The sequence below is a fragment of the Pleurodeles waltl genome, chromosome 5 (genome assembly GCF_031143425.1).
Source record: "Pleurodeles waltl isolate 20211129_DDA chromosome 5, aPleWal1.hap1.20221129, whole genome shotgun sequence".
Taxonomy (NCBI): domain Eukaryota; kingdom Metazoa; phylum Chordata; class Amphibia; order Caudata; family Salamandridae; genus Pleurodeles; species Pleurodeles waltl.
Genome location: NC_090444.1, coordinates 1,582,842,524 through 1,582,865,592, shown reverse-complemented (window position 1 = coordinate 1,582,865,592; position 23,069 = coordinate 1,582,842,524).

The following is a 23,069-nucleotide window of genomic DNA, read 5'->3' as shown; positions in this document are numbered from 1 at the left end:
TGTGTCTATGTTGCACTTTGGGGCGTTTCCTGTCGCGGGCGCTAGGCCTACCCACACAAGTGAGGTATCATTTTTATCAGGAGACGTGGGGGAACGCTGGGTGGAAGAAAATTCGTGGCTCCTCTCAGATTCTAGAACTTTCTGCCACAGAAATGTGAGGAACATATGTTTTTTTAGCCAAATTTTGAGTTTTGCAAAGGATTCTGGGTAACAGAACCTGGCCGAGCCACACAAGTCACCCCATCTTGGATTCCCCTAGGTCTCTAGTTTTCAGAAATGCACAGGTTTGGTAGGTTTCCCTAGGTGGCGGCTGAGCAACAAGCCAAAATCTACAGGTAGGCACTTTGCAAAAAACACCTCTGTTTTCCTTCACAAATTTGGATGTGTCCACGTTGCGCTTTGGGGCGTTTTCTGTCGCGGGCGCTAGGCCTACCCACACAAGTGAGGTATAATTTTTATCGGGAGACGTGGGGGAACGCTGGGTGGAAGGAAATTTGTGGCTCCTCTCAGATTCTAGAACTTTCTGCCACAGAAATGTTAGGAACATGTGTTTTTTTATCCAAATTTTGAGGTTTGCAAAGGATTCTGGGTAACAGAACCTGGTCCGAGCCACACAAGTCACCCCATCTTGGATTCCCCTAGGTCTCTAGTTTTCAGAAATGCACAGGTTTGGTAGGTTTCCCTAGGTGGCGGCTGAGCTACAAGCCAAAATCTACAGGTAGGCACTTTGCAAAAAACACCTCTGTTTTCCTTCACAAATTTGGATGTGTCCACGTTGCGCTTTGGGGCATTTCCTGTCACGGGCGCTAGGCCTACCCACACAAGTGAGGTATAATTTTTATAGGGAGATGTGGGGGAACGCTGGGTGGAAGGAAATTCGTGGCTCCTCTCAGATTCCAGAACTTTCTGCCACAGAAATGTGAGAAACATGTGTTTTTTTAGCCAAATTTTGAGGTTTGCAAAGGATTCTGGGTAACAGAACCTGGTCCGAGCCACACAAGTCACCCCATCTTGGATTCCCCTAGGTCTCTAGTTTTCAGAAATGCACAGGTTTGGTAGGTTTCCCTAGGTGGCGGCTGAGCTACAAGCCAAAATCTACAGGTAGGCACTTTGCAAAAAACACCTCTGTTTTCCTTCACAAATTTGGATGTGTCCACGTTGCGCTTTGGGGCGTTTTCTGTCGCGGGCGCTAGGCCTACCCACACAAGTGAGGTATCATTTTTATCGGGAGACGTGGGGGAACGCTGGGCGGAAGGAAATTTGTGGCTCCTCTCAGATTCCAGAACTTTCTGCCACAGAAATGTTAGGAACATGTGTTTTTTTAGCCAAATTTTGAGGTTTGCAAAGGATTCTGGGTAACAGAACCTGGTCCGAGCCACACAAGTCACCACATCTTGGATTCCCCTACGTCTCTAGTTTCCGAAATGCACAGGTTTGGTAGGTTTCCCTAGGTGGCGGCTGAGCTACAGGCCAAAATTTACAGGTAGGCACTTTGCAAAAAACACCTCTGTTTTCCTTCAAAAATTTGGCTGTGTCTATGTTGCACTTTGGGGCGTTTCCTGTCGCGGGCGCTAGGCCTACCCACACAAGTGAGGTATCATTTTTATCGGGAGACGTGGGGGAACGCTGGGTGGAAGGAAATTTGTCGCTCCTCTCAGATTCCAGAACTTTCTGCCACAGAAATGTGAGGACATGTGTTTTTTTAGCCAAATTTTGAGGTTTGCAAAGGATTCTGGGTAACAGAACCTGGTCCGAGCCACACAAGTCACCCCATCTTGGATTCCCCTAGGTCTCTAGTTTTCAGAAATGCACAGGTTTGGTAGGTTTCCCTAGGTGGCGGCTGAGCTACAAGCCAAAATCTACAGGTAGGCACTTTGCAAAAAACACCTCTGTTTTCCTTCAAAAATTTGGCTGTGTCTATGTTGCACTTTGGGGCGTTTCCTGTCGCGGGCGCTAGGCCTACCCACACAAGTGAGGTATCATTTTTATCGGGAGACGTGGGGGAACGCTGGGTGGAAGGAAATTCGTGGCTCCTCTCAGATTCCAGAACTTTCTGCCACAGAAATGTGAGGAACATGTGTTTTTTTAGCCATATTTTGAGGTTTGCAAAGGATTCTGGGTAACAGAACCTGGTCCGAGCCACACAAGTCACCCCATCTTGGATTCCCCTAGGTCTCTAGTTTTCAGAAATGCACAGGTTTGGTAGGTTTCCCCAGGTGGCGGCTGAGCTACAAGCCAAAATCTACAGGTAGGCACTTTGCAAAAAACACCTCTGTTTTCCTTCACAAATTTGGATATGTCCACATTGCGCTTTGGGGCGTTTTCTGTCGCGGGAGCTAGGCATACCCACACAAGTGAGGTATCATTTTTATCGGGAGACGTGGGGGAACGCTGGGTGGAAGGAAATTTGGGGCTTCTCTCAGATTCCAGAACTTTCTGCCACAGAAATATGAGGAACATGTGATTTTTTAGCCAAATTTTGAGGTTTGCAAAGGATTCTGGGTAACAGAACCTGGTCCGAGCCACACAAGTCACCCCATCTTGGATTCCCCTAGGTCTCTAGTTTTCAGAAATGCACAGGTTTGGTAGGTTTCCCTAGGTGGCGGCTGAGCTAGAGGCCAAAATCTACAGGTAGGCACTTTGCTAAAAACAGCTCTGTTTTCTGTGATGTGTCCACGTTGTGTTTTGGGGCATATCCTGTCGCGGGCGCTAGGCCTACCCACACAAGTGAGGTATCATTTTTATCGGGAGACTTGGGGGAACATAGAATATCAAAACAAGTGTTATTGCCCCTTGTCTTTCTCTACATTTTTTCCTTCCAAATGTAAGACAGTGTGTAAAAAAGACATCTATTTGAGAAATGCCCTGTAATTCACATGCTAGTATGGGCACCCCGGAATTTAGAGATGTGCAAATAACCACTGCTTCTCAACACCTTATCTTGTGCCCATTTCGGAAATACAAAGGTTTTCTTGATAGCTATTTTTTACTCTTTATATTTCAGCAAATGAATTGCTGTATACCCGGCATAGATTGAAAACCCACTGCAGGGTGCAGGTCATTTATTGGCTCTGGGTACCTAGAGTTCTTTATGAACCTATAAGCCCTATATATCCCCGCAACCAGAAGAGTCCAGCAGACGTAACAGTATATTGCTTTCGAAAATCTGACATTGCTGGAAAAAGTTACAGAGTAAAACGTAGAGAAAATTGATGTTTTTTTCACCTCAATTTCAATATTTTTCTTTTTCAGTTGTTATTTTCTGTAGGAAACCCTTGTAGGATCTACACAAATTACCCCTTGCTGAATTCAGATTTTTGTCTACTTTTCAAAAATGTTGCGGTTTCTGGGATCCAGCGTTGGTTTCATGCCCATTTCTGTCACTGACTGGAAGGAGGCTGAAAGCACAAAAAATCGTAAAAATGGGGTATGTCCCAGTAAAATGAAAAAAATGTGTTGAAAAATTGGGTTGTCTGATTCAAGTCTGCCTGTTCCTGAAAGCTGGGAAGCAGGTTATTTTATCACTGCAAACCCTTTGTTGATGCCCTTTTCAGGGAAAAAACCACAAGCCTTCTTCTGCAGTCCATTTTTCCCATTTTTTTGAAAAAAACGAAATTTTCACTGTTTTTTGGCTAATTTCTTGGCCTCCTTCTGGGGAACCCACAAAGTCTGGGTACCTCTAGAATCCCTAGGATGTTGGAAAAAAAGGACACAAATTTGGCGTGGGTAGCTTATGTTAACAAAAAGTTATGAGGGCCTAAGCGCAAACTGCTCCAAATAGCCCAAAAAATGCTCGGCACAGGAGTGGGAAAAGGCCTGGCAGCGAAGTGGTTAATCTCTGGATGGCATTCACAATGGCTGTCTGACTCACAGAGATAGTTCTCAGGAGGCCAGTAGCCTTCTCACTGAGGCCATTAGGTTTAACAGGGGCTGGGGCAGAGGTGGCTGTGACAAAGGAGATGCCCACTCTCTTGGACGAATGGGCACGGCCAACTTGGTGAAGAGCAACAGGGAGGTCGGTGGTAGAACATGGGGTCGTGGACAAGGATTGTACAGGGGGATGCCCTGATGGGTCCTCCACTATTCGGTAGTGCCCACTGGAGGAAGAATAGGATAATGATGATGGTGTCATGGTCTCCCCCATGCCACTCTCCTCGCCCTCCAGCCCACTGGGTCCCTCTGTGTTAGCTGTGTCTTGACCCAAAGTCCCATGGCCAGATGCTTCCCCACTCAGAGTTGCCCCCATCTCCATCGCTTGCCAGTGCTGATGCTGAAAATACAAAGAGAAATAGGGTCATCAAATGTCCATGATCACACTTGAACACCAGCTCAGAGTAGCATACAGTATCATTATGTCAAGAAGGCCCCAGCAACAAACTCCACCTGAGTGACCCATACATGTACCATGCCATATGCATGCATGCCATCTAAACTGTCAAAAGTTGCCCATAGGAGAATCAGGATCTCGGACAACTACAATTGTATGGCTAAAGTTGTGCAGTCACAATGACCATTCAACCATTAGGAGACACCATCACCATCAGAGCTTTGCCCCATGGAGCAGACCACAGTCAACTGTTGGCATACAATAGTAGGCTAATGAAAAATACATTTCCACAGATGCCACACAAGGTCATGCACATATCTATTTGTGACATACATGATGACCCAACAATGAGAAATGATGATACAAAGTCATGTCATGTTGATGACAATAGTACAATATTTTGGGGAAGGTGACATGGAAATACCCATGTCGTAATGGAAACATATCAGCAATGTACACTTCACCAAGTGCAATTTGTCCAAATAGAGTCACAGAGGTAGTACTAATGTTGCTGAGATAGGCCACACATGTGCCATGGACACTGTAGACATCACGTGCAATATGTCCCCAAAATTCACAGACAATAAATTAGGAAGTCCCAGCGTAATCACCACTAATGTCTGGCCCCCTTTACTATGACATACTCACAGTGTCTCAGCATAAGCCGTTAGTCCCTCGAATGTTGGAGAGGCCCTGAGACTTGCAAGTACTTGTTGAAGGCCCTCAACATGTTGCGCAATTGGAAGCTGCATCATTCTCCACATTTTGATAGTGCAAACTCAGATGTATGTCTGTGAATGAATTCCTGTACTCAAATACATGTGGATTCTACATAACTGTAAGTCACTCTACCATGCATGTCAACAGTGGGGGCACAAACCTTACCCATTACACATGTGCAGTGCATTTTACACCTGGTTCCGCATCAAGGGCATAGATATTCAGATTGTGGCTCTAAACCCAAGGTCTACCTGTCATGTCCTTCATTGCTACTGCAGTTGTACATGCCAAATGACATGCTATGATGGGTGATGATATGTGTCAGCCAATAAACAATGGTGACACACTCCTGTATGTTGCACAACATGAAATGTATCCCCATTGTAAATGTCCTATTCCACAAACAGTGTGCCATGCACATATATGTGAGGGAATACAGACAACATCCCATCAACAAACGTAGACCATGCATGAAACTGCAGCTCACAAGTGTTTCATAAAGAGAAAGGGACACCTTCTGGCATGTAGGCACAAGGAATGTTGGCAACAGTGATGGCACATACATCATGTCAATAGACCTTCCCCACTTACCAAGGGAAAGTAGTGTTCTATTGCTGCATTCAAAGAACAATGTAAGCCCTGTCACATATATTTTAGGTATCTTCACATTACAGACTGCAGTGAGGCACCAGCACCCATCAGATACTGAATACAACTAGCTTCTGGGTGGCAGATGCCTATATACACAATTACCCAGAAACAGGGCAGAGGACAGTGATCCATCACATACTTACCTTTGGCCTGGAACATTTTGTGAGTTGTTGTATGTTGCATAGAAATTATACCCATTACAACAACAAACAGTCCTTGATTGATCAATGAACATAGCCATATGTTGTCCTTGCAAGTGGTTTGTGGATTCCACCCAGTTGTGCCCTAGGTCCCTGGGATAATAGGCAAGACATATCAGTATGCAACACATGACATACCTACACAAACAATCACTCATCTACTGTGTGGCACAAGGCTCAACCCTAATTGTCAAGGGGGGGCTGTCAGAATCTAACACAATTACCAAGGGAGGGGCAGGAATATGCCCTGTACTCACCTCTTGTGGCTTCTGTGCTTCCCTCAAACGCCCATCAAGCTCCGGATAAGCCACTTTCAGAATGCTAGCCATTAGGGGGGTCATGATCTAACAGCCACTCTACCCATATTAGAAGGACAGCCCCAGCTGGGCCTCCACAATTTTACCGGCCCAGCGTCACAGGTCCTCCCACCCTTTTCTGCATTAGGCGCTTAGCCAGCTGTGGACCCCCAGGCTGAGCACCTTCTTGGCAATTGCTTTCCGTATTCCCTTCTTTTGATGGGCGACACATACAAGCCAATAAGTACAGGGACATGACTACAGACATAAGTTTTTCAATCTATAGACCAACCCGTAGACCAACCCACCCCTTTCTCAGGCCCTACAATGACTAAGCAAGCTTGCTGACATCATGTGGGCCATGCACTAGCAACCTGACTGAGATGTGAGCCACTTTGAGATACATCACAACTCTGTGGCTTCTGAAGGGAGAAATCCTTAGGCATGAATGGACCAACACATCCACACTATATGAGAATGCCTCTCTGCATACAGTCCCTGCAGGCAACTGCTAGAGTACAAACTCAAACATTACTCATGGGTAAGAATGAAAGGACTGGCATAGTGGGTACAGAAAGTGTCTACCCTGTCCATGTATGGACATGTGGTCTAACAAATGCAGACTCATGCCACTTCAGGTGGTGGGGTTCTTTGTTATGTACCTGTACCACAGAACATGCTTTTAGACATATGTACCCATCCTACAGAGATGGCATCCGACAAACAAAGGCAAGTGTTGTCCAGTTTCCTCTATGTGACCAAGCTACTGAGTCACATATCATGGCCTCCCAGGAATCAACACACTGTCTGCACTGTGGGACTGTCATTTATGCCATAAACCTGTACATGACACATATGACCTGTGTGAAGATGACAACAGGGCTGTAGGTATAAGGGACCTGTCTTGAGTCAAAGACACACATTGACAATGATGCTAAGTGCACATGTGGACTAGATTAGTAACTTATCGCTAGACCCATTCATAATCTAATCAAAGGAATGAGGCATTCTGGGCATGATTGTACACGAAAACCTCATATTGCCCACATGACAGGATCTACCGGGGAACAGGGAGTGGGCACAGTTCTACAGTTGTATAGCCACAGTGACTCCACCCCAGCCTAGACTAGGTCCCATACTGGGAGATACATGTGAGAGACCCTGGTCTCTGCAGGCTGAGCAGATAGAACCTACATGACACTACATTCCCATCACTTCAATGCATGCCAGTACATCATGTACCCAACAGCAAATTGGCATGTGGTGTGTGTGGCAACCTGAAGGGCAGAGATAGTCATGAAATGCCTTCCAAGCAACAGTTTAGCAAGGGTAGATGTGTAAAGAAATCTCACCTAGTTATGTACATCCAACACAAGGAGGATCTATGAACCCAAAAATCCTACACAATACAATATGAATGAACTTAACATATGGCACTGGCCAACAAAACCTGCACATTGAACCTCCCATTAATGCCACACAGACTACACCTACAGGCACATAAGTAGTCTACCTGGCACCATGGCCACATTCTAGCCTGTGAGGAGGAACAGGATGGTGAAGTACTGAGAAAATTGTGTACCTGAGGTACTTACCAGCTCCTCTGGTATACCAAAGAGCTATTCATGCAGGGGTAGGACCTCGTCCACTAGCCTCTCCAGTTCCTCTGGAGAGAAGGCAGGGGACGTATCACCTGCTGGACATGGCATTATTTCTCCCAGAGTCGCTACCCAGCAGCTCAGGTAGTGGAGGTCTTGCTGGCAGCAGTGTAAGAAGTCAAGTGAGGGATACTGCAGAACATGGCAGTCACGCCTGCCACATATGTGGTCGTCAACACCGGTGGACACAGCCAGTGCCCCTCAACCGCCACTGACAACAACGTTAGCCTATGGCTGAGTCCGCCCCAGTTGCGACTGCCTACCACCATGAATACTTCCTCCGGCGGTCACCGGCGGTCACCGGTGGTTCCTAATGTCCAGTGAAGTAGGTCAGGCAGCTGCCATTTTAGAGGCCTGAAATGCGGTATTGGGCTTCAAAACTGTGTCACTCCTCTGAAAATGTTGTTTTGAGCTCACAAACATGCTTATCCTGTTCTTCCCCTGACAGGGCCTCCCTTCCAGTGGCTGGCAACAATGAAGGGCCTTGTGTTGCTGCGCCAAAGGAAGGGGTAGATTGTTGTTGACGATCCCTGAACAGGGTACTTTTAATGTCCCTCAACACCCTTGTTAGGGAGGTCATGTTTGTATTGTGGGCCTCCCACTGCTCACGCATATCCCTATGAATGTCCATTTGCAGCTGCTTGATCTCCTGGAGTTCTACAAGTACCAAGTCCATTACGCCTTGGGACTCCTGATAGACCCCCAAGACGTGGCTGATGGGGTCCTGGCCCGGAACATCCCCAGTGGCCTCACCCTGCTGGCCCACAGCATCCCGCCAATGCACTGTACCCCATCGACATGTTGCCACCTGGTGCCCTCTCCCACTAGTTCCAGCACCATCATTATCCAAGGTGCTGTGCTATGAGTCAGGATCCTGGATTGGGGTGGTATATACTGTCCTAGAGACACAGGTTGGGTGGCAAACGGCTGCCTGTGAAGTGAGGCAACCGGAATGACCAGGTTGTCTGGATGGGCCTGAACCGTCATTCACGTCCAGACTTCCAGGAGTGTCTTCTTCACTGAGGGCTTCATCCACTGGGTTAGTGGCAGTCCCTTTAGTAGCCTCTGTGTACCCAGTGGTAGGTCGACCTGTTGATGTGATACATAAATTGTTACTGGTTGTATTGTGACATCTACCTACAAAGGTTTACAGTGCATTTTGCAAAGCCCTTGTACATAGTCGATTTGCAGGTTATCCTATTGTGACAGGTACTCATGATATGGGTAGTATTGACCTGACTTTTGTGAATCATGCCAATTCTATATAGGTCAAGCAGCAGCTGAATTGTGTAGATCATTAGCACTTGAGAGGATGGGCTGAGAATTACATCTTTCCACCAGTGCAGGCACATCAGTGGCTGAGCACCGTGTGGTATTGACCATTTTGAGGCCTAGCTGATTGTCATGCAGGCAGACCCAGGAGTTTCTTGTATATGTGATTAGAGTCATCATGTGGGCAGCGCCTTATGAATGTATCTGCTGCCAATAACATTCTGGTGATGCACCTTGAGCCCTTTGGGATCCTTGTTTTGCACACAGGATAAGGTGTCCTTCCTGTTCTCAATATGTTCATCTTGGGTCAGCATGTCAAGATGGAGCTAGGTAGCAAGACATGTCTCTGAGTTGAGCAAGATCTGTATCTTGGTCCCTACGAGTTGAGTAAACTTAAATTCAGAGTTGACAGGCAAGGGATTTTGGACAAGCGACCACTGTTCTGCTGTTTGGAGTCGCTTGAACAGTGCCTCCTGGGAGTTGCAGTCTGGTTACTCTCACTACTTCCCAACACTTGACAATTAGTATCCTCCCAGGTGAGTTAACTTCATTTAAGAGTTCACGAACAGATTCATTGTGACAGTGGACACTGGGTTGGTGATTGGAGTTACAGGAACAGGCCCTCCTGGGAGTTACAGTAATGTCAGTCCCTGTGCTACACAAAGTATACAAATATTATTCTCCAAGGTGAGTACACTTCCATTAACAAACAAGGGTATTTGGACAAGTAAACACTGGGCTTGTGCTTGGAGGTGGAGAGACAGAGCCTCCTGGCCTTGGCAGTCATGTCACTCTCTCTACTTTATACACTTGAGAAATGTCATCCCCCCAGGTGAGAACACTTCATGTGTGAGTTCCAAAACATGTAAAAGAACCCCTGGACTGGTGGTTGGAGTGACAGTAAGAGTGCCTCCTGTGAGTTGGAGTAATGTAACTCTGTGTACAGCACACACTGGACAAATGGTGAATCACAGGGGTCCTTGGAGAACAGAACACTGTGCTGGTGGTTGGAGTTACTGAAACTGGGCCTGCTGGAAGTTGCAGTCATGTCACTCTCTCTAGTACACACACTATACAAATGTTATCCTCCCAGGTGTATACACTACAATTAGGAGCTAACAAACAAGGATATTTGGAGAAGAGGACACAGGGCTGGCTGAGTGGAGTAACAGTAACAGCCTCCTGGCCTTAGCAGCCACTTCAGTTCCTGTACTACACACACTATTCATATGTTATCCTCCCAGGTGAGTACACTACAATTGGGAGTTAACAAACAAGGGTATTTGAAGAAGGTGACATTGTGCTGGTGGTTTGAGTAACAGTAACAGTACCTGCTGGGGGTTTAAAGTCATTTCAGTCCCTGAAATACACTCTTGACAAATGTTATCCTCCTAGGAGGGTACACTTCAATTATGAGTTTCAAAAAATGGTATTTGGAGAAGGAAACACTGGTCTGGTTTTTGAAGTTGTAGAACAGTGCCTCCTGGGAGTTTTAGTCATGTAACTCCTTGTAATACACACACTACACACAGATGTTATCCCCGCAGGTGAGTACACTTCACTTGCCGGATGCCAGTCTGTGGTCTTTGGACAGGTGGACACTTGGCTCGTGAGTGGCATGACAGTGAAGGTGGCAAAAGGTGAGCAGTGAGCATGCATGACACAGCATTTTGGTAACATTTTAGAATTGTGACTTACCAGACTCCACTCCCCTAAGTATTCCTGTCAAGCTCTCAGGGTGCAGGATGTCCAAGACCTTCACCTCCCAGGGATAGAGCTGTAAGGGGGGAGGTGAGAGGGTTCACTGCCAGTCTTCTTGTCCTGCAGCTGGTGCCTGGAGACCATGGAGCAAACCTTTCCCCTGAGATCGATCCACCTCTTCCTGATGTCCTCCCTTGGGCACAAGGTGGTGCCTACAAAATTCTGTCAACTATCATGTCCCACATTTCCATTTTCCCAGAGGAGTGTGCTGGACTTGTCCTCCAATCAATTGTGGCTCTACAGTTATGATTTCATCTCTTAACTCTTCATCTCTGAAACCAGGATTCTTTTAACATGACATGGTGGAGAAAAAAAACAATTTTTAGAAGAGTGACTTACTAAAGAAGGATAGTGCAAAAGGGTGTGACTAGACAAAAGTGTGTGCAGGGTGTTGTATGGGTTGGTGAAAAAAAAGGTGCGAAGTATCTGTTCAGTGTGGGAAAAAGTTGCTCTGTCTTGCTTGGTCTTGATGTGAAATTGCAAAGGATTGTGTGCCACTGTGTATTATTTTGGTGACCTGCGGTTGTTCAGATAGCCATTGGCTGACCTCTATGGGTGCCTGCCACTGCCAATTCGGGCTTGTAATATGGTAAGTGTTCGTGGCTGTGTTATCAGGGCTGGAGTTCGGACCAGCTATTTCAGGGCCTCTACACCACTGGCGGTCTGCCTTTTTTGGTTGATGGTTGGCAGTCCTGTCTGTGTAACTTGTAATGTGGTGGTCTGTAAGATAGCTAACATGGTGGCCTTTTTGGAACCACCGACATGGCGGTCTGGTGGTCCCACTGCCAAACTCGTAATGAGTCCCTAGTTGTTTTTAATTACAAGGCAAAAGGAGCTCCAAAAAGGTGCTTCTCCTTTTTATGTCATTCAGAAGGAACTGTACCAATGGTTTGTGACTGTCCCAGAGGTGACACCTCAAAGAAAGGAAATCTACAACCCCTGTCATACAGTAACCATTCCCAGAGTGGAAACTGTTCATTAAGGACAGCATCTATGGTGTGGATGACAGGTGTGGACATCAGTGGAAGCAGAAAAAAGTCCCTTCGATAGCTGCATACTTTCTAGGAAGTCTGTTTTGGAAAGTGCCACTTTTATAACATTACAACCACTGGCACTTTGTGAACACATTTGAAGAATTGGTGGTCTGCCATCACCTGCAGTCTTTCATCTCTGCATCTCTTCATTTAAAGCTGGTGACACGTATTTGTGAAGTGAAACCCAATATTGATTAAGCAGCATTACTTTGCATTCTTGTCACCTACCTCTTTGATTTTTCCTCATCTGACACATCTGTACAGCACAAAGAATTGGTTGAGCACTTTGTAGATGCTGTAAAAACACAGTGTTAGAAATAGGGTCTTTAGTTGGTAGTCAGTTTACACCTCGTCCAAGTAGGGACCCTCACTCTAGTCAGGGTAAGGGAGACTCCCAGCTCAGATAACCCCTGCTCTTCCCCTTGGTACCTTGGTACGAGCAGTCAGGCTGATCTCACAAGCAGTGTGTAAAGCATTTGCACTTAACACACAGTAATACAGTGACAACACTAGAAAAGGACACCACGTTAGAAACATAGCCAATATTTATCTGTGTAAAACAAGACCAAAATGAGAAAAATCCAAAATACAATAATAAAGTTATGAATTTTGCAAGAATTACTTAAAAATAAAGTTCCTTGAAGTCAGTAGGTCCATCGGGGGGCATCACAGCATCGTCAACAACAAAACCAACAGTTCAGGTGACTGCTGGGTCGCAGGCAAGCTACGGTGTTGGAAAGACATGCAAACAGTACCTTGGAAATGTAGGGCATCATGATCCTCGCAGCATCGCTGGTGTCGGTTCCAGAGGACGACGCAGAAGTTGTCGGGCCCTTGAAGTCACACATGTTGCAGATCAAACTATGAGTTGATGAGAAAGTCAGGTGCACTGGTGTTGATTGCATCAGGCTGCGGTGCAAATCGGGACAATGTGACGTGTGGTGCCCACAGGTCACGGTGCAGGCAGCGGCTCGGTGACAGCATCCTGTGGTGTCGTTGAGACCAGGGCTTCCATGTGAAGTGGATCTGTGCGATGTGCAGTGTCTCTAGGTCACAGTGCAGGCAGCGGTGATGTTGTTGCTGAAGCACTGTTGTTGGTAGGCCCAAGGCGGTGGTACAATGCGGGGCAGGCTCTGTGAGGCGGCCACAGGTCGTGGTGCAGAGAGGGGTGTCTGTTGACAATGCGGCACTTGATAGAACTGGTGTTGTGTACCTCATGAGTGGTGTTCTCGGGGCACGATGCAGGCAGCGGCATCGGTGTCAGCATAGGGTGGTGTTGTCAAGGATAACAAGGCTGCAGTGTGAGAAAGGGGATGCAGAGTGCGGAGTCCACAGGTCACAATGCAAGCAGCGGCTCAGAGATGGTGTCAGGTGGCATTGTCAGTGAGGCTAGGGTTATGGTGCATTGTTGATGGCGTCATGATGGTTTTTCTTCTGTTGTAGCACAAAACACACAGTTCCCAGTGCTGTAGGCAGCTGTACTTGAAGTCTTTACTATCCCTGAAACTTCCAACAGGAGGCAAGCTGTACTTCAAGCCCTTGGAGAAACTTCAGGAGCAGGATACACAGCAAAGTCCTGTCTTTGTCCTCTATAAGGCAGAAGCAGGATCTGCAGGCTAACCCAGCAAAGCACAGCCAGCAAAGGGGCAATACTCCTCTTCCAGCTCTTTAGCTCTTCTTCTTTGGCAGAGGTTCCTCTGGATCCAGAAGTGTTCTAAAAGTCTGGAATTTTGGGACCACTACTTAGTTCCATTTCTGCCTTTGAAGTAGGCAAACTTCAAAGGAAAGTCTCTGTTGTTCAAAAGATCCTCATTTCTGCCTTTGAAGTAGGCAAACATCAAAGAAAAGTCTCTGTTGTTCCCAAGATCCTGCTTTGCCCAGGCCTGGCCCCAGACACAATCCTGGGGGTTGGAGGTTGAATTGTGGGAGGACAGGCACAGCCCTTTCAGGTGCAGGTGTCAGCTCCTCTTCCCCACTCTAGCCCAGGAGACTCATCAGGATATACAGGAGACACCTCAGCTCTCTTTGTGTCACTGTCTAGAGGGAATTCACAAACAGCCCAACTGTCATTCTGACCCAGATGTGGATTCTAAAGGCAGGCAAAGGCACAGAATGGTTAAACAAAACAATGCCCACTTTCGAAAAGTGGCATTTCAATTAAACAATCTGAAAATCAACTCTACCAAATGATGTATTTTTAAATTGGGAGTTCAGAGACCCCAAACTCCACATCTCGATCTGCTCCCAATAGGACATTACACTCAAAAGGAATTTAAATGCAATCCCCATGCTAACCTATGGGAGAGGTAGGCCTTGCAATAGTGAAATCCGAATGTGGCATATTTCACTATCTGGACATGCAGAACACACCAGTACATGTCTTACCTTTTAAATACACAGCACCCTGCACGTGGGGCTTCCCATGGCCTAATCTAGGGGTGACTTAGATGTAGTAAAAGGGATGGTTTAGCCTGGCATGTGGGTACACTTGCCAGGTCGAATTGGCAGTGCAAAACTACACACACACAGTGGCAGGTCTGAGACATGTTGGCAGGGCTACTTCTGTGGGTGGCACAGTCAGTGCTGCAGGTCCACTGGTAGCATTTGATTTACAGGCCCTGGGCACACATAGTGCACTTTACTAGGGACTTACTAGTAAATCAAATATGACAATCAAGGATAAACCAATCACCAATACAATTTAACAGGGATCACTTGCACTTTGTCACTGATCTGCAATGGTAAAGTGCTCAGAGACAATAAATCAGCAAAACAAAACTGAAAAAACCTGCAAAAAGGGCCATCCCCAAAACAGGACATATAGGTTAATAATGTACCTTATGATTGAAGTATGTGAATCAGGATCCTTCAATGTCCAGCACCTATATAAGCTTAAATAAGGTGCACAAAACGTTTTGTGACTTAAGATCACTTTTACCAATTCTGGACTTCCTGTTTACTGTATGTTATTCTTAATCTGATTACCTAAGTGAGGAAGTACCTTGCTTTTTAGATTGAGATTCCCAGACAGCTCAAGCTGGCTGGGGTTGCAAAAGAGCTATTTAGGGCTTACTAAGAACTTACAGGGGCATACAACCCCCATGTTTCTTACCTTTCATTGGCCTTATTGTCACTCTCATGTGGTTGCTTCATACGCAACGGCGTTCCTTGTTCCATCTTGCCCATCTTGTGTTTGCCCCTCTCCTGAAGCAGAGCTTCTCTACCATTTTTCTGATTGGCTGGCTTCTGTCCTTCCACTACTCACTTTAGGGAACTACTTTTTCTGTTTTGCTTATAAAACTCCATGAGAGTGCATGCATTTTCCAACTTCCTCCCTTGTGTGCTTCTCTCCCCCCATGTGCCATGTTGCTGCTCCCTTGTGCTGCAATCTCCCTTGTGTACTTCTCCTGTGCAAAATTCCCTCGTTTATGCTGATTTCTAGCTTGTGTGCTTATCTCCTAACTCCTGTGTTGTTCTCATTTGTGTGCTGTTTTTCCCCTCCCCCACTCCAACAACTCCTTGTTGCTTCCCTCCACGAGCTATTCCTTGCCCGACACTCTCACTGTCTTTTTTTAAATGGTTTATTTATTTTCTTGGGGCCGATCAACCTACGGATCCATTTCAAAATGGTAGGCATGTTCTTACAAACTAATGCAGCTGTGTCATTGTGCCTTTGTTTGCTTGCATGTTTGTGTTTTTTTGTTTTTTTGGTCATTTTTCACAGCATCTCCAAAAGGCTATGTCAAAGCTAGTCTGTCTCAAATATGAAAGCTATTGGTTTTGCCAGTGCTTGTTTAGTTCACAAGTTATATATATATATATATATATATATATATATATAAATATATATATATATATATCAAACCGGTTGCTTGTCATCCTATGGCTGTAATGGGTAGACATTAAAAAGCAATACTACACATTTTATGTGTAGTGGTAGAAGTTGGCTCAACAAATAGATGTCTCAAAGGAATTTAAAATATGTCAAATTTAGGGAAAATAAATGCAATCTATTAATAGTTGCAGTGAGAGATACGAGTGATGCGTGGTGTTTCAGCAGGGACACGTCATTTAATGTAGGGAACAAGCTGTTGTGACTGGTTGCCCCTAGAGGACAACTTAAGAACCAACTAGTTTTATTTTTGAGTCCACTGGGGTTTGTTTTGGCTGTATCTGAATGGGTAACAAAGAACTGACGGCATGGAAGTTGTCTATAAAACAAGAAACTCATTATCACAATAGTACTAGAGGGGATGGGGGTGACTTGAACCATACCATAGAGCAGTGTTTCTATCCTTGGTTCAATACCAGCTCTTCAGTCACTTATCCTGCTATGGCATAAAGTTCACAACCAAGGATATTAAGTTGATTTAGAGGTGCAAGCAGTAGTGATAGCAGAAACTTGCTTAACTAAAAATATGAATTCCAAATCTGTCCGCCACCCACTTTATCCGCTCGGGTGCCCTGGACAAGCTGGTCTCCGGTCATCGTGTGCAGAGGACATGACCACCTCATCCTGCTATGGTCCCTCGGGGAGCTCTAGCCCTCTTTCTGAGGGCCTGGCACCCCCCTCCTCTGGGCAGGGATGGAAGGGGAATCGATTCCCCTTTATCCCCACACCCCCCTTTAACCTCTCCATGGTGTCCGATGACATCAGCGTGCGATCGTACACTGACACAGAAGCTCAGCTTCCAGCACGGATCGGAGGAGAAATACAAAAGCATTTCGCCTCTGATCATGTGGAGGGGACGAGAGAGGCATCAAAGGAAAGGAAAGACCTTTCATTTCCTTTGATGTCTCTCTCAGCATTTCTGCTGCTCGATCAGAATGCAATCGGGCAGCAGAAATTCCCACTAAGCACCAGGGATGATAAAAAAAAAATTATGCAATAAGGGGAACGGCCCCTTGGGCAAGGGCCGCTCCCCAGAGGAGCAAATTATTTGACACCCATTTCTGCCCACCTGGGGGCAGGTCGGCCTTTTCTAATTAGGCCAATATGCCCCCAGGGGGGGCAGAAACCACTAGACACCAGGGATTTTTTTTTTTTTTCTTTTATGTTTTTTAGATGTGGAGATTGACCCCTGAGGCAAGGGTCGCTCCTCTGGGTGAAAAACTAACTTTAGGCCTTTTCTGCCCCCCTTGGGGGCAGGTCAGTCTATTTTTATTAAGCCAATATGCCCCAAGGGGGGCAGAAACCATCAGACACCAGCAATTTTATTTTCTGTCAATTTCACTCAATGGAAGCGATCCCTTAGGCAAGGGTTGCTCCCCTGGGGGGGGGATTTGTTTTAGGGCAGATCGGCCTATTGTAATTAGGCCTATATGACCCCGGGGGGGGGGGGCAGAGACCTCCAAACACCAGGGATAATTTTTTTTTTTTTTTTGGACATGGGGAGCGACCCCTTAGGCAAGGGTGGCTCCCCTGGTGGACAATTTTATTTTAGGGCATTTCTACCCCCTTGGGGGCAGATCACCTATTTTACTAGGCCATAGAAACCAGGGACTTTTTTATTTTTTTGCGTCAATTTCACGCCAAGGGAGCGACCACTTAGACAAGGGTTGTTCCTTTGGGGGCTAATTTATTTTAGGCCAGTTCTTTCCCCCTTGGCGTCAGATTGGCCTATTTCTATTAGGTTGATCTGTCCCCAGGGGCCACACAGCACTTAGGCACCATGGATTGGTGTGTGTGCATGTGTGCGTTTTGTTTGGGGGTCAGCCCCTTGGGCTGGGGGCACATTACTGTTGGCCATAACTGTCCCCCTTGGGGACAAATCAGCCTATTTTTGGAAGGCCTATCTGCCCACCAGAGACCAGGAAATATTTTTTTTTTCAAAAAAAGAGGGTGGGGGTATGGTCATACTCCCACCCCAAATAAATGGGGCCAAAGTTGTTCTGCCTACCGGTGGGCAGATGGTGTAATTGCCCTCGACCCACTCCCCGGGGGGGGGGGAAGAAAACCTAGATTGCCAAGGAATTTTTTTTAAATGGTAGGGTGGTGGCTACCAATCAGTATGGGCATGGTTAGGCCCCCACCCCAACTGAAGGGGGTAACAGTCTTTCAGCTCTCCCCTGCACACTAAAGCATGTTATCCCATGGCAAGAAAGAGGACGTTTGATTATTTTGGGTTTTGGTTTTACATTGCTTGTCTAACTCTCAAAATTGTCCCTTATGGAGAATGGTGAGGGCTGCACTTTTTTGGACTTTGGGACACTGTCATGTAGAAAAATCCACAAAACTTAGACACATTTGAAAAACTAAGGGGCATATTTATTCTCTGTTTGCGCCGGAATTGCGTCGTTTTTTTTGACGCAATTCCGACGCAAAACTAACTCCATATTTATACTTTGGCGTTAGATGCGTCTAGCGCCAAAGTCCATGGAGTTTGCGTCATTTTTTAGCGTGGACACCTACTTTGCGTTAATGAGATGCAAGGTAGGTGTTCCTGTCTAAAAAATTGACTCCGAGGCATGTGCGCCGTATTTACACTCCCGGGCAAAATTCACGCCCGGGAGTGGGCGGGTCAAAAAAATGACATACGGCCGCTTTTGCGCCGTTTTTTAGCGCCTGGAAAAGGCAGGCGTTAAGGGACATGTGGGCTCGGAAGGAGCTCAGAGGTGCCCTCCCATGCCCCCAGGGACACCCCCTGTCACCCTTGCCCACCCCAGGAGGACACCCAAGGCTGGAGGGACCCATCCCAGGGACATTAAGGTAAGTTCAGGTAGGTTTTTTTTTTTTTTTTTTTTGTGGCATAGGGGGGCCTGATTTGTGCCCCCCTACATGCCACTATGCCCAATGACCATGCCCAGGGGACAGAAGTCCCCTGGGCATGGCCATTGGGCAAGGGGGCATGACTCCTGTCTTTGCTAAGACAGGAGTCATTTCTATGGGGTTTGGGAGTCGAAAAAAATGGCGCAAATCGGGTTGAGGCGAAAAATTTGCCTCAGCCTGACTTGCCCCATTTTTTGACGCCCAAGCTCCATATTCCCTTACGCCGGCGCTGCCTGGTGTACGTCATTTTTTTCCACGCACACCAGGCAGCGCCGGCGGCTAACGCCGGCTAATGTCATTGATTAAATACGGCGCCCGCATGGTGCTTCAGAATGGCGTTAGCCGGCGCTAATTTTTTTGACGCAAAACTGCGTTAGCGCAGTTTTGCGTCAAAAAGTATAAATATGGCCCTAAATATCTAGGTGAGTCCAGGGTGGTGTGCCTCACATGGACCCGCACCATTTTCTTACCAACAATGCCCTGCAAAACTCCAACTTTGCTGGAAATCACACATTTTTCCCACATTTTTGTGACGGAACCTTCCGGAATCTGCAGGAATCCACAAAATTCCTACCACCCAGCATTGTCACATCTATACCAATAAAAATTCTGCCCCACTTGTCAGCCTAAATTTTTTTTTCCAAACTGCCCTTTTGGACCCGCATTGGTTCCCCTTCAATTTCTACATGTTTTTGGCTCTTCCCTGTCACAGGCATTTGGCCCACCTACAAAAGTGAGGTATAATTTTTTCCGGGAGACTAAGGGGAACGTTAGGTGGTAGGAAATTTGTCCCGGTGCAATGATCCCACACAGAAATGTGAGAAAAATTTGATTTTTTTAGCTAAATTTGAGGTTTGCTGACGATTCTGGGTAAGAAAACACTGGGGGATCCTCACAAGTCCCACCTCCCTGGACCCCCTTGGGTGTCTAGTTTTCAGGAATGTTTGGGTTTGGTAGGTTTCCCTACATGGTTGCTGAGCCCAGGACCCAAAATGCAGGAACCCCCGCAGAAACAGGTAGATTTGTATTTGATAATTTTGATGTGTCCACATAGTGTTTTGGGGCATTTCCTTTTGCGGACACTAGGCCTACCCACACAAGTGAGGTACCATTTTTATTGGGAGAATTGGAGGAATGCTGGGTGGAAGGAAATTTGTGGCTCCTCGTAGATTCCAGAACTTTCTGTCTCCTAAATATGAGGAAAAAGTATTTCTTTGGCCAAAGTTTGAGGTTTGCAAAGGATTCTGGGTAACAGAACATGGTGAGAGCCCCACAAGTCACCCCATCCTGGATTACCCTAGGTGCCTAGTTTTAAAAAATGCACAAGCTTGGTAGGTTTCCCGAGGTGCCGGCTGAACTAGAGGCCAAAATCCACACCTAGGCACTTTGCAAAAAACACGTCAGATTTCAATGTAAAAATGTGATATGCCCATGTTGCGTTTCCTGTCGCAGGCACTAGGCCTACCCACACAAGTGAGGTACCATTTTTATCAGGAGACTTGGGGGAACACACAATAGAACAACAAGTGTTCTTGTCCCTTGTCTTTCTCTATATTTTTCCTTCCAAATGTAAGACACTGTGTAAAAAGACGTCTATTTGAGAAATGCACTGTAATTCACATGCTAATATGGGGGCCCCAGAATTCAGAGATGTGCAAATAACCACTGCTTCTCAACACCTTATCTTGTGCCCACTTGGAAATACAAAGGTTTTCTTGATACCTATTTTTGACACTTTATATTTCAGCAAATGAATTCCTGTATACCCGGTTTACAATTAAATCCCATTGCAAGGTGCACCTCATTTATTGGCTCTGGGTACCCAATGAGCCTACAAGCCCTTTATATCCCCGCAACCAGAAGAGTCCATCGGATGTAACGTTATATTGCTTTGCAAAATCTGACATCACAGGAAAAAGTTACAGAGTAAAACGTGGAGAAAAATGGCTGTTTTTTGTCACTTTAATTTCAATATGTTTTTATCTCAGCTGTTATTTTCTGTAGAAAAACCTTGTAGGATTTACACAAATGACCCCTTGTTGAATTCGAAATTTTGTCTACTTTTAAGAAATGTTTAGCTGTCTAGGATCCAGCATTGGTTTCACACCCATTTCTATCACTAACTTGAAGGAGGCTAAAAGCACAAAATGTATTGTAGAAATAGGTTATGTCCCAGTAAAATGCCAAAATTATGTCGAAAAATTAGTTTTTCTGATTCAGGTCTGCCTGTTCCTGAAAGCTGGGAAGATGGTGATTTTAGCACCGCAAACCCTTTGTTGATGCCGTTTACAAGGAAAAAAACACAAGCGTTCTTCTGCAGCCCTTTTTTCCCATTTTGTTTTAAAAAACAATGTTTTTGCTGTGTTTTGGCTAATTTCTTGGTCTCCTCCAGGGGAACCCACAAACTCTGGGTACCTCTAGCACCTCTAGGATGTTTGAAAAAAAGGACGCAAATTTGGCATGGTTAGCTTATGTGGACAAAAAGTTATGAGTGCCTAAGTGTGAACTGCCCCAAATAGCCAAAAAAAGGCCTGGCACCTGAGGGGGAAAAGGCCTGGCAGCGAAGGGAATAAATACACAATGAAAGTCTTCAATAAACACTTGGGGGCATATTTATGAAATGGGGTGCTGCACCTTGTGCAGCGCCACTTTTCTAGCACCCCTTAGCGCCCCCCGAACGCCACCATGTGTTCCGCCGTATTTAATATACAGTGCACCATGGTGGTAGTTAGGGAACTAGCGTCAGAATTTTTTCCGCTAGTTCAGCTGCTCTGAGCAGGCATTAAAAAGGCTGAAAAAATGACGCAAAGAAATCTCTTCGATTTCTTTGTGCCATTTGTTTGCCCCCGCTAACGGGGGAACGCCCCCTTTTCAGACATTATACCTGGCGCAGGCATAATGGAGGACAAAGAGTTACAATGCATGCATGGTGCCACTTTGTAAAGATGGTGCAGTGTTTTCGGCCTAATGCCACATTAGAGTAAAAATTATTATGCTAATGTGTTTTAGAATGGGGCTAGGGACTCTTAAAAATGCCCCTTGGTGTAATGTTAAATAAAGTTTATATGAATAAACCATAGACATAAGCAGAGGGCCATCATTGCCTTGTCCAGATCATGGGTGGTACAATCACAGTTCTAATTACTTTTAAACCTCTCATTAGTGTAAACAGCCACAATTCTGATAATGATTTCAATGCACTGTTATTTACAAGGAGGGCGAATGAATTTAGAGATTGATTCAGTATTGGGTTGTCTAATCTAAGCAATAGTGTATGGACCATAGTATTTATTTAAAAGTGAGTATGATACGGAAGTGAGGCCAAAGTGGGTATCATTCAATGAGCCCCATTCCCTGAATAAATCATGATTCATTGTTCCAAGGAACTTGGATATGATCCTATAAGGATTCTATGGCTAGGCACTTAGGGTAATGTGAAACAATGTAAGGAAACTTAGATTCCATGTCATTGCATCAGAGTAAGACATTGTTATGGGCAAGAATTTATGGGATGATACTCTCCAACCTGAAAAACTTGGGCCCATATTTATGAAAAAGTGGCGCATCAGAGCTGATGTGCCGCTTTTTCTGCAACCCCCCATACCGGCACCTAACAACACCATGGTTGCGCTGTATGTATAATATGGCACACCATGGGGGTCGGTAGCACAATAGCGTCAAAATTGTTTATGCTATTGTGGTGCATTGCTACACTAGCGTAAAATTTCTGGACTCTAGTGTAGCAAAGTGCAAGGAGGCCCGTAGGTATCTATGAGTGCGTGATTTTAATGCATGTTCTGAGCAGGTGTTAAAAATGACGCCAAACATGGAGCAGTGACATCTGTTATATTTCTCAGCATTATGTTTCCGGGTCTCCTAGCGCTGGATCTCCCCACTTTCATACATTATGCCTGGCGCAGGCATAATGTGGCGCAAGGGGTTACAAAATGGGGCAATGCATGCATATGGAGTGGGGAAAATTAAGCTAAGGTGGTGTGAGGAGCTCTTAAATGTGCCCCTTGGAGGTTAATGCCATCCTGTATTCACAATTGCTTCACTAAATGCAGTGAGAGAATTATGTATTTCACATCATCTGAAGTACATGGGAAACACGTGTATGGTGGTTGCTGAAGTGAAATAACACTAGGATTACCAAGTAAAAAAAGTTGTAACATAACTCCCAATTGTTCATAATGCACTTTAGTAGCTTCTTTAAATGTTTTCAATTTTCATCAGCATTTTATTTTATTTTTCTTGTTTTCCCCTTTTTTAACCACATTTCTGTATAGAAGGACAGAGGAGCTAACATTCTCATACAGAAAGCTTTGAATTGGGACATTAGGAAGGGCACACACTTTGAGTATTGTCTATCGACTACAGT